Here is a 15,187-nt window from a genome sequence, read left to right as displayed (position 1 = left end):
TGTAGTCATATTTCTAAGACACTTGATGCATTTTGCCAAAATGCTTCCAGAAAGTGTATAACAATATATTTACTAGTAGGCTAGTCTCAGCAAGCATTAATACGGAGATCTAAAAGAAAAAAATTACTCGGCCAATTTTATGGGCAAGGATTATTTTGTAACATTTATTTAATTTCTTAGGGTTTTTAAAAGCTGTAATTCTTAGTCATTTGTATTTCCTTTTCTGCAAATTATCTGTGCCCTTTACTCATTATTCTTCTTCTGGGCATATCTGCTTTTTCTTATTGAGTCATGCAATGCTTCCCCTAGGAGAAATAACTCAGCCTAAGAAGTTCAAGGTAATTGTCACCATCTTCTGAAAAGAGCTGCAGATACACTGCAACTCCTATCACTTCCGTGTACCAAAGACTCCCCTATTCCTACCACATTCCCTTGAAGCACTTGTCAAACAAAAGTTAACTTTCATTCCCAACCAATCTAAAGTTTCCCAGAAAATTAGGAAGACTTTCTATCTCTACCCTCTAATACAGGTCCAGGAAAAGCAGCCAACCTTGTAGATCCAGGCAAAAAGATACCAAATCAGCCAATCAAAGGATTCATCTAATAGCCTGACTTAGGGTGAATTTTTCCATGAAAAGTTGAAATGTATATATACAAATTAATATATAAATGTATGTACACAGACACATATATGCAAATATATTCTCACTGACTGTTTCTTACAAGTCAATATCAATAACCCAAAAGTACTAACTAAGTATAACCCTTTCGGAGCAGTCATCCTCTCAATAGTTGAGAATTTGTGAAAGTATGGGAAAGGCAACACGGGCACAGTCATGGGCATGTTGCCTGAAAAGGAACAAAAGGCCACTTTTGGATGCGTTGGAAGAGGCAAATGCATCATGGTGCACGTGAGAGAAGGAAAAGCAGAATGAGAGAGAGAGCAAGAAGAAAATGGACATATTTCACGATCTCCTCTCCCACTTTGGCCCCTACTACCTACTGCGTGGCGGCAGATCTCCCTCTCTGCCTCCTCCATCCAAGTGCACTCCTTGGAGGCATTGCTTCCACCTGCCCAGAACCCTTACTTTGTCTCCTTTTTCCTAGAACCCTATGGTCTACCTGGAAGCCTCTTCTCAACAAACAACTTTTGTTGCACTTAACAAGTTCTCGCCCAGATGAGAACAAAAAGAAGACAATAGTACCTGCTAATTGAGCAAAGTCCTTTATGCATCCAGTGATAGCTTAGGTCTTGCCAGTCGTGAAACAGAGATACCATCTGATACCACCAGAGACATTAGTAAGGTAGGAAACAACACAGCTTCCTGTTTCAAATAGGCTTAGCTTCTGAAGTTTTGCAAGTCTTCAGAAAAATATCGTTTGGAGCAGTTCTTCTTTTCCTTGATTGAGATCACATGTGAAGATCTCAGTTGAGTAACACTTGAGATGAATGCTGCTGATACTTAGCAGCAATTTTAGGGGTTCTGCCTTCCCTTGGAATTGCTTTTTTTGGGGGGAAGGGGGGTAATTCTTAGATAGGCATGGCTTTCACCTATGAGGAGGCAGGATAAAAAACAAAATCAGGATTTCCTTGTAAAGAAAGAATGATGACTAGGGGATCACCTAATTATTTTGCAAAGCTCAGTGGGAGACTTTGATGAGGCGAGTTGTAGCACAGGTTTAGACAACACGAAAAGACTTGAGCTTGAGTTTCAACTGGGGCACTCACAGCTGCATGACCATGGGTTAATCATTTAATCTTGCTGGACCTCGGCTTTCTCAACTCTCATCTGGAAATAATAATAACTGTATCATAGGGTTGCCACGGAACAAACTAAGATAAATATGTAAAAAGGCTCTGGGGACTTAATCAAGGCTAATAAGCAATTATATGGGGTGGGTAGAACACCACTGTGACTGACATAAGCCTCACAGGGCAGAGCCATGCATGCACCTGCTCTACATGCTGACGTGTCCAAGAGACCTAGGATCACCCCAGGCACAGAGCAGGTGCTCATCCAATATTTGTAGGAAGAGCTCTGACCACCGATGGAGTGACCTGTGATATACTGGCCAAATGGACAAGACAGTGAAATTCACCACATGTATATCAAACATCTGCTGTGTATGCAGGACTGTGCCATATGCTCAGATTATAAAGAAAATATAGGACGAAAAGATGAAGACTCTTCTGGGAGGGCTCATGGGAATCCTGAGGCCCCCAGTTGGAGGGAGCTTGACAGCCAGCATTCAGCCTCGGATGGTCAACAAAACCCTCCATCAGGAAAGAGTTAGGAGAATTGGAAGCCTTTGGTCTGGAAAAGAGAAAATAAGTCCTCCATTGGTTTTTGTTACTATGTGTTTGGCCTTTGCCATGGGCCAATTCTTCCCAAAATTTGTAGCCACATAGGATTCTTATTAGCAAGGTGAGTCAGGAGCCTGTGCGGACTTTGGAAGGGCGTGGTGACTCTGGGAGATCTTGGTCAGATTCTTTGCACATGTCAGGGATTTCCGCTGGGCTGTTTCTGGTATCAAGTCTTTCAGGTTGGAGGCCCTCACTAACTCTCCTTGGTTAAACGAACTCCTCTGTCTTTCATGTCACTTACGATCCAAGCATCAGCGTCAGAGCCAGCACCACATCTGACACCTGTGTCCTCCACTCAGGACCATCGTATTATCTCATACGGCCTTTCTAACAGCAGGCGTGGTGTGGAAGCCCACAGATTTCCACAGAAAGCATATTCTCTGCCCAGAATACATTCACCAAGATTCACAGGACATTAGAGTCTGAGAAATCCATAGTGAGGAATAGGTTTAAACTTGGTTAACCTTGCATTGTCCTCCAACCTATTTTTAAGGTAGAAAAAACATTTTTTTTCCCCAAATAACACCTTTTATCTTCTCTCAAGCCTAGGGTTGGGTCAGAGAGCTCTGGGAGGTGCTGGGCTGATGATCTGTTAACACATGCGCACAGCTCAGTATAGCTGCCAACTGCTTTCTGGCCCATCTTCCCATTTAGACAGGGGTCTCCATAGCGGCCCTCGAGGTTGCCAGGGATGCTGTTGTTACCCTGTGTTGTACGTGAGGTAACAGATTCAGCAAAGGCCTTGGCAAGTGCCACAGAGAAGGCGAAGGAGAGCTCCACCGCAGAGTTTAGAATGTGCACTGGTGCTCATTTTTCCTGTGCTGTGCCACCGTTTGAGGGACAGGGGGCTGCTGTCTTTCTCTGAAGATGAGCACAGCAAAATGTAAAGACAGAACCCATAGTGGTTCAGGGTGATTTGTTCTGTCTGGCTCTTCCCAGAACGGGCAGGAGATTTTTCGTGCTTCTTTCAGGTTACTCAAAGCACTCAGCTCATGGGTTCCCAAGGTGTCTAGAAAACCAGACCCCACACGCCCATACCTCTGATCCTGCAGATTCTCAATGCACATAAACTAAAGCAGACATTTCAGAGGAGAAACAACTAGAGCAACAGTGACAGCAACAACAAACTAAACAGAAGACAGCTTAGGAACACAGCATCTGAGGGGAAAGCAAAGGATGTTTAGAAGCTATGAAAGGGGCAGAAGTTTCTTGCAGGAGAGCTCACGTCAACCATGGCCTTGAGCATGTGAAAGGAAGTGATTGCCAGAGCAGCAGGGAGAAGTACACAGCTTCCTGGAATTACTCCTGTTATTGTCACCAGCTCCTGGGGCCAGGAAGGTGACTCCAGCCACTTACCTCCTCTTACATGTTCCCGGTAGAGTTAATGGACGGATTCTTGCAGCCAGCAAGGCCTGCCTCTGGTGCTTGGTGGTCAAGCATGTTTCTGAGTTCCCTCCATTGACAGCACACTTCCCTTCTCTAGAGCCCCCCAGTTCAACAGAAGCATGCATCTACAGAAAGGAATCTCCTTTGTCATAGATTCTGCTACAAGGCAAGGTGGAGGGACCACATGGAAGCTGTGTTACTTGAGGGGTGGGGGTGGACACCTCACAATTTAAAGAGAGAAGCAGAGGCTTGCCTCCACTTTGGCCTCCAACTCAAATCTAGAATTAAACCAAGGATGCAGCAAACCACCCACGGGACAGCCACGAGCATGCACCTGGCATACCTCCAACTGCCGGGTGTATGGTTGATCAAGCCCTGCTGCAGGGCTCTAAAACCAGTGCTCTGCTTCCTGGGGACTGCACCAGTCCTGACCCAGCCTGGCACGGAAACTGAGGCAGGCCCATTCCGGGGAGACGTGGCCTCCTCTGACCGCCAGCTTTAGCTTGGGGTTCCCCGTGGCCATGCCAGACTCCCCTTAGTCTGTACACAGGGCGGGAGTCTTCTGCCATCCTTCCTTGGCTCCTTGCTTCCCCTGGGGCCTGACAGCACTTGCCCATTTTCCCTCACAATCATCTCCTTTAATAAAGGTGTAAAGAGATCTGGACTAACACAACCTGCTATTCAAACCAGCTTCAAAATAGAACCCAGGTCCCTTTAGGCCATTTCCATGAGAAATTAGATTGTTGCTGTTGTTGATCTAACTATACTGTGTTTCCTTTGCTCTTTTTCATTCTTTTCTATCAGTATCCAAAAAATCTAGTATCAAAATGAGTAAATAAATATAATGCTGAAGAAAGAAGGGAACAGTGATATAGAACTGATGCAGAAAATTCAGTTTTCTCCACAAGGTATGGGAAGTAACTCTTAATCAGGGGCAAATACAACACACTTCTGCATAATCAGGGGAAATTTCCATGATGTTTGTCAGTTAGAAGAGTGACATCCTTTCTTCCATGGTATCTCAAACTATGAGATGGATCTTAGGAAACATAAGAGAGGAGAGAAAGAGGGGGAGAGAGAAATTTCAGATAGATAAACAAGAGAAACAGGAAAGATGAGGAATGGCAGCCAGAAATGTTCTGTCTAATGAGAAAATGTAATTTCGGATTTGTTCACAGCTAAGTAATATGAACTTCTAGAAACCCCATTGACTGGAAGGGCACCTCATAGTGTAACTCCTGAGTGGGGGGGACTGGATGGTGCATGGTTAGTTTCCCCATGGAGAGTTATTTTGTATCCCACCCCCAAGATTAATCTAGGTACTTTCTCAACTTATCAGGCCTCTGTTTTGAGCAGTACAAATCCTGACTGAATCTTAAAATGTGGCAGAGTCTCCGCTCTGGGAAAAGTAAAAGGGCTAGCCTGAGAGTCAGAGGAAAAATATGTCAGTCTTGAGCCCCAAATGATACCGTGGACTCGGTGACCAGAGTGACAGGATGGGGGCTGCTGTGGATGGTGGGGAAGTTGTCAGGGGAGGAGAGAAATTATTGTTTAATAATTTAAAAAACAAATTTTCCCAAGCACTTTTATCACATGTTACACCAGCAATCTGCTAAGGACTTTATGCACTTTGTTTCTTTAAACCTCTCAGTGACCCTCTGAGATAAGTGAGTTTGTTTTTTACCATTTATCAGAGGAGGAACTGAGACGAGTGGGTTAAGCAACAGCCCAGGATCACACAACCAGAAAATGTTGGGGCTTGTCCTGGAACCTACCTCTGTCTGATTCCAGCTCCCCTCCCCTGTGTCTGCTGTCCCCCCAGGGGTCTGTGGATATGGCACAAGGAGGTGGGCTGCTGTAGCCGGTCAGTTAGTGCTGGCCCTTTATGCTGCTCCAGGGGTCTGTGCCCAATATTCAGCAGATGATCGCATGTCAGAAGACAGTTTGTTTTAATTTGACATTAAGAAAAAATCTGAAGAAAGCATGCATATTGCACTTTATTAAATTAGAAATGAGTTCTCCTTATAGGAGAGCGTAATGGGTGTTGGCAGAACTCTGCTGGATCCCCTTTTATCCCTTTCCTGTTTCCCTGCTCTCCTTCCTCAAGGGCTGTGCTCTTGGGCTTCTGGTCACCTGCACCTGTGACTCTGTAGAGGCCTGTCCTGAGTCCCAGGAGCCATTTTGCCCCCATGTGCACAAAGCCAGGAGCCAGGAGGAATCCTTCCTACTGTCTTGTGTTGAGGCTGGATGCATTGTGAGGTTCATGCCCTAGAGATAATCTCATTCCCCTTGAGATCAGACAGAGGTCCCACTCCTCCTTCTTCCTTTTGCTGTCCTGCTTCCTCCCTCCCTGGCTGATGTCTCCTGATAGCACTGAACAAATCACTCATACATGAATCCTCCCCTCAGGGTCTGGGAACCTGAAACCTGTAAGAGAGGGAATTTAGCATAGATGGGAGATGATTTTTTATAGCAACTTATTAAGATATAATTTTTGGACAATAAACTATATCCTTTTAATGTCAACAATTTGATGAATTTTGACAGTTGTATACGTCTGGGAAACAGCTCCCATAGTCAAGCTATGAATGCTTATTATATCACCTCCAAGAGATTCCCTCTGCCCCTTTGAAATCCACCCCACCCCCACCCCCAACTCCAAGCAAGCATATCTTTCCAGCACTTAAGATCAGTTTTTTTGCAGCCCACTGCCTGAACGTTAAGCCAGTGCTGTATATTTTAGGTTTCTATGTGGCACCACTTCAAGGTACCAGTTTCTGTTAGTTAAGAAAATGCTGGCTACTAACACACAAACTCCAGAATGCATAATGAGTTTAAACATGTAGAAGTGCATTTCTTGATCATGTCCAGCTAATCAGGATTATTAATTGGTGGCAGTCTGCCTCTAATCATTAATTCACGGACCCAGGCACCTACATACTGACTCCGATATCATTAAAGTTGCCATTCAGGACCAAATATGTACAGCTGCATCACTCAAAAGAAAGGGGAAAGAATAAGAAGGAATGCTCCTGGAAGAGTTTTATGAGCTGGCCTGGAAATCATTCACATCATTTCTGTCCACATTCCAGTGGCTAGAACTCAGTTAATGACCACACATATATGTAGGAGAGGCTAGACTATAGTCTCTGTGTCCAGAAATGACCAGTGCTCACAGGTATGCATCTAGCTATCTGATCAGAAAAGGAAACGCTCAAAAGGGGCAGATGAAAGAGATACTGACGTATAATGTCATTATCATCGGTAACAGCAACAACATAACAACAAAATAACTGTTATCTTCTGAGGGGTTTCATACCAAGTGCTTTATCGCATTTATCCTCACAACTCTATAGGTGTCCAGTTTCCAGATAAGGGTGAAAGCAATGGGAATTATATGACTCCTCATGATTGCCAAATGGTTATTAAATGGCAGAGGATAAATTTGTGCCCAGATCTTTTTTGATTCCTAAGCTTCTGCTGTTAGCATCAGGCAGAACAAATCAGTCACAGCATTTTCTCACTTGTATGAGACATGAATTATCACCAGCAGATTTCAGCATAACCCAGTGCATCAAGAATATCAAGCATATGTCATTATTTAAGAATATTCAGAGATTATAGAAGGACCAGTGAATAAGCTTCCCACAACTTAGACGTCAGGCAGATGGCCAGAAAGACAGCTGCACCACGGCTGCAAGGGTGGGGTCAAACTCGACCCTAGGAGATCGAGAAAGTCATTTGTTATTTATCATCCCTCTGCATTCTAAGGAGGGTGAATCCCAAAGAGAATTCTTATTGATATGATGGCTGGAGTACTGGGAATAGCCACATTTTTTGATTGGAGAGAGGAAAAAAATTATCAAAGAAAAGACAGAGAGAGACGGGGAGTGGGTGTGACATGAGATCTGGGAAGAAAGATGAAGCTGGTACCAGGGAGACTGGAAAGACAGTGTGAGACCAGAAGGGAGAAAGGGAGATACCCAGCCAGGGGGAAGCAGGTGACAACGGATTTAGGAAGATGAAAAGTTCAGCGGCATTTCAGGATGGGTTGCTGTGTAGTGTGGGATGTAACCTTCCATTTATCAGTCAGGTTTTGGTCATGAAAAAGCCTTCTGTGGGAATTTTGACCAGCCTGGAAGGGAATTAATATAGGATTCCAAGTGCCCATGGAATATTCACCAAGATAAACCATATCCAGGGCCTTAAAATGTTTTTTAAATTGAAATTATACAGAATGTCTTCTCAGACCAAAATGTAGTGAATTAAAAATTAAAAACAGATAATGGACATTTCTAAACATGCGAGAAATGTAAAACACCCCTTTAAATAATACCCAGGTCAAAGAGGAAGTCTCTGAAAATTTTAAAAACTTAGAACTAAGTAGAAACAAAAATACAGTATCTCAAAATTTGTGGGGTGCAGCTAAGGCAGTTCCAGAGCAAACTGTGACTCACTAAATGCTTACATTGGAAAAGAACAGACTCAAATTAATAATCTAAGTTTCTTCCTTAAGAAACTGGAGAAAGGGCAAAAATAAACCCACATTGATTAGAAAGAAGGAAAAACAAAGATAAGAACACAAAGTAATAAAACTGAAAACAGAACAGCAGATCAAAGTAATGAAACAAAAAGCTGGTTCTTTTGAAAGTCAACAGAAGTGAGTGGAAAAACCTCTACAAGACCTGGGGCGGGGGAGGGGGGGTAGGTGATGCAAATCACAAATCAGTCAGGAATGGAACTAGATATCACTACCAATTCTTTAGATGTTGAAAGGGCTAATAAGAGAATACCATGAACAATTTTATGTTCATAAATGCAGCAATTTGAAAGAAACAGACTGATTTGTTGATTATTAACATAGACCTTTGACAAAATATTTCACCCGCTCATGATAAAAAATGCTCAGTGAAATGACAACTTGATAAACAGCATCTACAAGGATTCTAGACATAGCATCATACTTAACAGTGAAAGATGAATGCTTTTGCCTAGGATCAGGAACAAAGCAAAGATGTCTGTTCAACCATTCCTATCCAGCCATAAGTCCTAATGAAATAAAAGACATACAAGAGTTTTCCTGGTGGCACAATGGGTTAAAGATACAGCATTGTCACTGCTGTAGCTCAAGTCACTGCTGTGGCACAAGTTCAGTCCCTGGCCCAGAAACTTCTGCAGGGGTGGGGGACATACAATTGGAAAGGAGGGAATAAAAAACTGTCCCTATTAGGATGTTATTGCTAACATAGACAACTCCAAGACATCCACCAAAAAAACTCTTAAAACTAATGAGTTCGGCTAGGTTGCAGGGAAAAAAACCAAAAAACAGAAGTCAGTCACATTTTTTATATATCAGTGAATGCTTGGAAACCAAAATTAAAAATACAATACCATTTACAATTGCTCCAATTTATACCTAGGAATAAATCTAACAGCACATGTGTAGGACATGTATACTGAAAAACTACAAAATAAAATAAATCAAAGAAGACCTAAAAATATGCAGAGTAGTACGTTCATACCCATGAACGTACTATGTTCATGGGTTGGAAGACTCAACATAGTAAAATGACATTTTCCCACAAATTGATCTAAAGGTTTAAGGCAAATTATATCAAAATCCCATCAAGGTTTTTTTATAGACACAGATAAGCTCATTATTCTTAAGTTTATTTGGGAAGCCACAGGACTTAGAATAACTAAAACAGTTTTGAAGAAGAAGAATAAAGTGGGAGGAATCTTTTTTTTTTTTTCTGATTTCAGGACTTACTATGTAGCTACAGTCATCTAGACAGTATGGTTTTGGCAACAGGATAGACACATAGATCAGTGGAACAAAACAGAGAATTATAGAATTAGACTTAAAAATATATCCAACTGCTTTCTGACAGATGCACAGTGCCATTCAACAAAAGAATAATAGCCTTTTCAACAAGTTGCTGGAGCAATTAGATATCCATAGACAGAAAAAAATAAATAAACCCCAACCTAAACTTTACATCTTATCAACTATACTTATACTTTAAAGATTAAAATTACAATAAGTAAATGTCAACTATACTTCAATAAAAATAAAAATTGAAAAACTTCACATCTTATACAAAAACTAACTCAAAGTTTATCACAGACTTAGTCATAAAATGTCAAACTATAAAACTTTAGAAGATAACAAAGAAGAAATCTTTGGGATCTAGAATTTGGCAAGGAGTTTTCAGACTTGATACCAATAGTGCTGTCCATAAAAAGAAAAATTGATAAATGTGGCTTCATCAAAATTAAAAACTTCTCTCTGTAAAAGGCTGTATTAGGCAGAAGAAAATATAAGTTATAAACTCAGAGCAAACATTTGTAAACAATGTAGCCAATGAAATTTTGTATCTGCAATATAAAGAACTCTCAAAATTCAAAACCAAAAAAACAATCTGACTAGAAAATGGGCAAAAGCACAAGCATATGTTTCACTGAAGAGGACATAACAGATGGCAACTAAGCACATGAAAACATGTTCAGTATCATTAGCTGTTAGGAAAATGCAAATGAAAACTACCATGAGATGTTATTACACACCTATCAGAATGATTGAAATAAAAAATAGTGACAAAACCAAATGCTGTGAAGGATAGGGAGAAACTGGATCGCTCATACATTAATTTGGGGTATATAAAATAAGAGCCACTCTGGAAAAGAATAAGGCAGATTCTTAATAAAACTAAAACATGGGGTTACAACACAATCCAGCAATCACATTCTGGGCAGTTTATCTCAATATAAGAATTTAAGATTTTTAAATGGAAATATAGCATACATGTAGTAAAATGCCTTAAACACACTATTACTAAACTTAAATTTTTGCAGTGTATACACCCAGGTAACCACCAGTTAAGACCTTGCCCGAACCCCAGATCATCCCCTAGCACTTCTTCCCAGTCTATATCCACAGAGTAATCACTATTTTGTTTCTGTCATTATAGACTAATTTTTTAAATTATTTATTTAAATTATAGTTCATTTACAGTGTTGTGTATTGTAGATTAATTTTGACTGTTCCTATATTTCGATATAAATGGAGTCAAACAGTAGGTAGTAGTAGTAGTAGTATTAGAATGTCCTTTTATTTTGTTGTATAGTATTTCATTGCATGAAGATACTTCAATTTACCCATTTTTTTTTTTTGTTGGTAAGAATTTGAGATTTTCAGTTTGAGGCTTTAAAAAAATTTTTTTTATGGTCACACCTGCAGCATATGGTAAAGCTCCCGGGCCAGGGATTGAATCCAAGCCACAGCCACAACCTATGCTGCAGGTGTAGCAATGCTGGATCTCTTAACTCACTGTACCAGGCCAAGGATCAAACTCGCACCTCTGTGGTGACCTGAGCCACTGCTGTCAGGTTCTTAACCCACTGCACCACAGTGGGAACTCCAGTTTGAGACTATTAATAAAATTACTAGTGACACTCTTGTGCATATCTTTTGGGTTCCTATCCATTTCTTTCTCTTGAGTATATACCTTGAAGTAGAATTGGGGGTCATAGAGAAGGCATACATGGAGCATTTATATGCATGAAACAGTTTTCTAAGCCATGTACCAGTTTATGCTTCCGCCAGCAGTGTGTGAAAGTTGAAGTGGCTCTCCATTCTCATCAACACTTGGTATTGTCTGTTGTTAGCGATTTTTCTTGTTTTCTTTTTCACTATAGCTAGTTCAGTGGGCATGTGCTGTTATTGCATTGTGGTTTTATTTTGCATTTCTCAAATGATTAATAATATTGGTCACATTTTGCCTATGTGTTGATTATTTGGTTATCACCATCTATGAGGTGCGTAACTGAATTTTTTTATCATTTTCATATTTACTTGTAGCTGTTTTTAACCAATTCAGTATTTGAGTATCTAAGAGAGGTATCTTTGACTATTTCTGGCTGTAGTCAGTCTGCTTTTTTCTACCCAACTCCAGATATCCCTTTTTTTCTTTCTTTTTTTTTTTTCTTGGTCTTTTTAGGTCTGCATCTACAGCATATGGAGGTTCCCAGGCTAGGGGTCAAATTGGAGCTCTAGCTGCTGGCCTATACCACCCACAGCCATGTGAGATCCAAGCTGCATCTGCGACCTACATCACAGCTCATGGCAATGCTGGATCCTTAACCCACTGAGCAAGGCCAGGGATCGAACCTGCTTCCTCATGGATACTAGTCAGATTAGTTTCTGCTAAGCCACGGCAGGAACTCCCCCTGACCACTTCTGATGGCGATTCTTTTTGCAAGCATCTCTAGCCTTGAGTTTCCACACCCTGCTAGAGTCACCAGCCATCCTCTAGTACCTCCACCAGTGTCTCAGACTCACACCAGCACACTGCCTGCCCTGGCTGGATTCTGGAACAGCCATAGGCTATGAAAGCTCTCTCTCTTTACCTCTCACTTTTTTTTTAGGAGCAGGAAGATTTCTTGTTCCCTGAGGCAGGATGAAAAAGGGAAACAACTTTATTCAAGCAGATATATAATAATGTCACTCTGAATAAAAGATGCCAAACTATACTCTCACCTGTGGTCATACACACACATAAAGGCACATCAAACGCAGTCAAGAAGTCATCCTATCAGCCACCTCTTACTGATGCAGCTCAGTGCTGGGCACTGCGGAAAACCCACAAAGACTGCATGTGGGTCTAGCTGTCGAGGAGCTTACAGTCGAGTTGGAGAGAAAAGATGTAGTAGGGGTTACGTGATGTAAAAAAATAGTGCATGTTAGTACATAAATATGTTCATTATCAAGAAGTTTTAGAACTGGGCCTGCAGGGCCAAAAGTGCTACTTCAGGCTGGCCCTGGAGGGGAAGTTTTTAGAGCACTTCCTTGAGGTACTACTCTTTCCTTCTTCCCCTTTTTAGCATGGGGGTTGTGGGGGGGGGAGAGTTTCCTGGTCAGCTGTTTTTCACAGAGGAGACAACATGTTTGCTTGGGGACAACATGAGGCTTGGGTTGAAGAAATTGATAGCTACATAGCTCCTATCAGCTGTATACCTAGCAACTACCAAGCACATAGTAAATCACATTTAATTCTTGCCTTGATTCTGAAGAGGGACTATGATTGCTCCTATTTTACGGGTGAGGAAACCAAGGCTCAGGCATGCAGTAAAGAAAAAACATGGCATCTCATGGAACCATAGTCAAACCTGGGCTGGCGTGCCGGGGCACTTGTTGCTTGCTATGAAACACTGCCATTGCCTGTTGCTTGGACAAAGGGAGAGGAACGATGGGCGTGGCCACTCATGATGTCAGAGGTCAAGGCCCAGGCCCTGCAGTACCAGGTCTCTGAGGCAGCATCCAGAAGAAAGATCAGAGCCTCCAAGGGGGGCCTCAGGCTGCCTGAATGGCAGCTGTGGATGGCAGGGCAGCAGAAAGAGGGAAGCAAATAAGATAAGAGAAAGTAATGCAGCCAAGGTGTAATTTCTCCTTGTAATTTCTTAAATCATAATGCTCAATCCCTCACATGCCCAGTTTGGCCAGAAGTCCATCTGTCCCCCTGAAATCCCCCTCTCCCCAGCTCCACCTTAGCCATCCAGGAGTGTCTTGACCCTACCCTACCATGGAATGGTGGAGAGTGGAGCAGTGGCTGCTAGGCTGCTGTGGCCTGGCCGTGGCATATGCCACATGGTCCTGCTTCCTCTTGTCTCACTGTTCCAAAGTAGGAATTTAGATGTCAGCCCTTTGAGCTGAAGACTGCCAACCCCTGTCCCCCAGAGAGTGGGACAGCCTGGGAGGCCCTGCCTATCTAGACACTACCTAGGCCCAGGAGGAATCTTCCATGTCAGATCATGAAGGAAGCCTCGGCCAGTGCCCAGGGCCTCATTCCGGACGACCAGGTCATGGCCCCTTGAACCTGGAGCCATGGTCCTTTCTGCTCTGTGCACAACTCTGGGGTGGGGGGAGCCCCCTGCCTCTGTCTCTCCCTTCTTTAGTTATTTGTTTAGTGGTCAGACAGACCCACAGTGAGCCCTACTGACAGACCTCCCTCCTTGAGCTTATGGAAGAAGGATCAGAGCTCTTTGTTCCTTCTCGCAGGAGCCGTCCCTACCTATGTTCTCTTCAACTAAGGCCACTGAAAACTAAAACCCCAGGGTGAGGAGGCCCATTGGGCCTCAAGTTACCCAACCTATGGAGGCCCTGCTGTGACCACCTTTGTAAAGGCTTCGTGGGGTCCCCAGGTATGACTAAAGCATCAGAAAGAGAAAAGGATGCTCAGAATGGGAATGAAGATGAGAAAGAAGCACTGTCTGCACAGCAGTGAAAAGGAGGGAGGGCAAGGACTAGAGGCAAGTTGTGGGGGCACATGGTGGTGGGGGCATAGAGGAGGAAAAGCTGGCAGATAAAGCACTGGACAGAGGAGGCAGCTCAGCGCCTCAGAATTTGCATCCCTTTCTGGATCCGCCCCCTTGTTGTCCTCTGTGGCCTGGGGTGGGTCTGATCTGCAAGGGGTAAAAAGATTATCCTATGAACATTTGAACATGAATTTCATTTTTTTTTTTTTTTTTTCTTAGGGCCACACCTGTGGCATACGGAGCTTCCCAGGCTAGAGGTCAAATTGGAGCTGTAGCTGCAGGCTTATACCACAGCCTCAGCAATGTGGGATCCGAGCTGCATCTGTGACCTGCACCACAGCTCAAGGCAACACTGGCTCCTTAACTGTCTGAGCCACAAGGAGAACTCCTGAATGTGAATTTCAATGACAGGGAAACTGCCAGGGGGTGATTGGCAAGAAGTAAACATCGGAGTTCCCATCATGGCTCAGCAGAAACGAATCCAACTAGGAACCATGAGGTTGTGGGTTCGATCCCTGGCCTCGCTCAGTGGGTTAAGGATACGGCGTTGCTGTGAGCTGTGGTATAGGTCGCAGATGCGGCTCAGATCTGGCATGGCTATGGTGTAGACCAGCAGCTACAGCTCTGATTAGACCCCTAGCCTGGGAACTTCCATATGCCTCAGGTGTGGCCCTAAAAAGAAAGGAAAAAAAAAAAAAAAAAGAAGTAAACACCAAAAATGAAAGCCGATTCACAGTAAATGGAAGGACCTAGAGATTCTCATACTAAGTGAAGTAAGACAGAGAAAGACAAATACCGTATGATATCACTTGTATGTGGAATCTAAAATATGATACAAATGAACTTATTTACAAAACAGAAACAGTCTTGGGGGGCATAAATTAGGAGTTTGAGATTAATAGATACAAACTACTGTGTATAAAATAAAGGTCATACTCTATAGCACAGGGAACTATCTTCAATATCCTGTAATAAACTATTATGGAAAAGAATATGAAAAAGAATATGTATATTTATAATGTTTTGTTAGTTTTGGTGTACAACATCCTGATTCAATTTTATATATAAAATATGTTTTAGCTGTATACCAGAAAACAGAACAAAATACCACAACCCCACCTC

At 42.5% G+C, this 15,187-nt stretch overlaps 1 protein-coding gene across 3 annotated transcripts in view; it reads right to left on the bottom strand.

The window, feature by feature from the left end:
• CCR3 (C-C motif chemokine receptor 3) overlaps positions 1–15,187 on the bottom strand; it is a 34,521-nt gene that overhangs the window by 16,625 nt on the left and 2,709 nt on the right. The window contains exon 1 of one of the 3 annotated variants that reach the window (XM_021068579.1): positions 1,206–2,799. The exons of the other annotated variants lie outside the window; for them this stretch is intronic. The gene's annotated coding sequence lies outside the window, so the exon portion shown is untranslated. Of the gene's footprint in view, positions 1–1,205; positions 2,800–15,187 lie in introns of those variants that run through there. 3 annotated transcript variants of the gene reach the window in all.

The sequence above is a fragment of the Sus scrofa genome, chromosome 13 (assembly GCF_000003025.6).
Source record: "Sus scrofa isolate TJ Tabasco breed Duroc chromosome 13, Sscrofa11.1, whole genome shotgun sequence".
NCBI classification, from domain to species: domain Eukaryota; kingdom Metazoa; phylum Chordata; class Mammalia; order Artiodactyla; family Suidae; genus Sus; species Sus scrofa.
This window is presented reverse-complemented; position numbering and strand designations above follow the sequence as displayed.